We start from the raw sequence: 2,822 nt of genomic DNA, 5'->3' as shown, positions 1-2,822 counted from the left end.
GAAGGGAAGTGTGATATTAAATGGTCATAGGACTTCTAAGAATTGCTACATTATTAATGACTCATGCTCTTATAATTTTTCATGTTACATGGTCTAAACAGACGAAATAGAATTAGGCATAAACGTCTTGGACATGTCATGTAACGCTTCGGATTTTGAGGGTTGGGCAAAGCTCAACTCCCGAGATCCAACGCATCACTTATGCAACATAGATAATGATGTTTAAATGTTGTCCATATTAGTGCATTTAACATGAGTGAGATTATACTAAAACAGCAAATCATACTCCAGAGATGATGTAATTTAGCAAGCGAAAGACTAAAATATATGTATTGAGATAAGTAAGCGGTTATCTGCCTCCAGAGTATGATAATGTAATAGGGTTGAATACATACATATTTTGTTTCAAAATATACAAAATGTCAAAATGTAAAGTGTCCGACTAAATCATATATCCCTGTGATCTCGTCGAAGCAGCACGAGGTCTACATAGACTCGCCTGAGAGCTGGACGTAGGAGAATTCCTCCTCCTCATCCATATAGTCTTGCTCCATAGTATAAACTCCATCGTCACCTGCATCTAAACTAAAGTTTAGTTGGTGTTTTAAAATACCATCCCATGTTGGAATGAGTAGCTAATTCAGTAGAACTATAAAACAAAGGTTAACATGTTATCAATTTAGTCAAGCAGTAATGATAAAGCAATACAACAATTATGTCCTAAGTACTCTTATTAATGTAGGGATGGTATGGTGAAATGATGCATGCCCTAGCACAAAGCTCCCTCAAGCGACTTCCTTAACCATTCGGGCATGACAAACTCCCTAAACGTGCACTTCCACGCCAAAGCACATGTAATGCGGTGCATGATCGTGTTAGTCAAGTAATTGATTGGGCTTATTCATACATAGATTCGGGAAGCTAAGGTACCTCCCTTTTTATCATTAACCCAAACAGGGATCCATCTAGGGTCATCAATCCTAGTTAGTCACATATGATAGGCAAGTTGTAGGGCATTATCCCTAATGAAAAGTAGTCGATAGACAAATTCAAATGTTTATACTCAAGGTCACTCCACCAACGCCCTACCAACTGGAGCGATATTTTCGAAGGGCGTCTAAATCAGACGGTTCACCCCAACCCACACTGGGATCGCAGCCAGGCTGCGCCGGTGTAGGCCGACAGCTCGAACACGGTGTCCCATACCACCACGTCTGGCTCACGAGTTTGGGTTGCTCATTGGTCACTATGGGGAGGCTCGTCACCCCAACATAGGCTGACAGCTCGACCACGATGTCCCATACCACCATGCCTGACCCATGAGTCTTAGCGAATCGTGGTACCATGGTTAAAATGGATCTTTACATTGGTAAGGGGTACCTTAGATTCAAATGGTAGTGTCTATACATGGTAAACATACAATACACCAATCGGTTTGTTAGGGAAGTTCGATTGGTACGAGCACACGTTAATTTAATCGATGTAGAGTGCATAAGCACCCCGTGTGGCCTAACAACTGTTGACAATCTTCGTACAACCCAGATTCATCAGATTTTTCCAAATGTGGCGTGACTAATTCAGCCATCTGAATAGGAAAAGTTACCGATTGCCTGAGCTACGCGGTAGCCCCAATCTTACTTAGATGTAGTAAATAAATACATGTGATAGGCATTTCAACATTTGACAAACAATCCAAGTAAATACTTTATTTGAGCATTTTATCAAACACCTTAAATATGTTAACAAACACTTGCATTTTATCCATAAATTTCGTTGAGGAAAACATGATTACATGAAATAAATTATACATACATATAAGGTAATGCAAAATACTATCTTAATACTCATAATAAGTACAAATCATCAACAATTTCTCATTCAGACAATTCAACAAACACTTAGACTACACTATAATAAATACATAGACTAGGTTAGTTACAACATATATTTTAGCAATTCCTTATACGGAGAGAGTAACGTATATGTGACGATGATTAACCCTAGATCAGTAATCACGACAAGCTCAAATCACATTCAAATGTTCATTCAAAAATTTCAACAAACACATGAAATGCATCTTTTATTTAACACAGTTCATCATGTATATTATACAAGAATAGGCGTATCTACAACAATATGGTAGCAATCAAGTCAGACATAAATCATTAGCTGACATTGAAAGCATTGAAAATCATAACCTAAAAATTTATAGTCCGCACCTTTCGTCGGATTGTTCATTTCAAGCTCGGTTCGAATCCTACGCTCCCGTCTACAGAACAATAGTTACCTAAATCACAAAATAGGTTAGCTATTTTGTGGATTCCTCTATTTGGATTCCTAAGACAAGATTAGGGTTAGGATTTCTTAACCAAATCAAAGTTGGAATGGCTCATGTAGCTATGGTGGGAGGCGATTCAGTATGTGGAGTAGTGGGAGTGAATCCCAGCAACGATCTCCCGAACTTTCACTCTACTCCTCACTCTTTTCTCCTCTTTTCTCTCTTCCTTCACCTAAGATTTGAGAAATTCGTATGAGAGAGGGGTGGGGTGGTTTAAGGGCCTTATATAGGCTCAAAAGTGATGTAAATGGCCCCAGGGCCATGGTATACTTGGGTTATAGCCAAAGGGCGACTGTTTCTGACGAATGAGGCTCATCTGAAGGTTCATTACCTGTCTATGTCACGGAGTAAGTTCTCTTACAATGGATTTAGTCAGGTTATGATTTCAGTACGATCGGATTAGTGGATCGATCGTGGACGACCCGTATCAAATTAACGGTCATTGTCACTCGATCAGGGCCACAAGTATACGGATAAGAGCAGG

This window comes from Magnolia sinica, chromosome 17 (genome assembly GCF_029962835.1).
Source record: "Magnolia sinica isolate HGM2019 chromosome 17, MsV1, whole genome shotgun sequence".
Classification (NCBI taxonomy): Eukaryota; Viridiplantae; Streptophyta; class Magnoliopsida; order Magnoliales; family Magnoliaceae; genus Magnolia; species Magnolia sinica.
Note: the sequence above shows the minus strand (reverse complement) of the source record.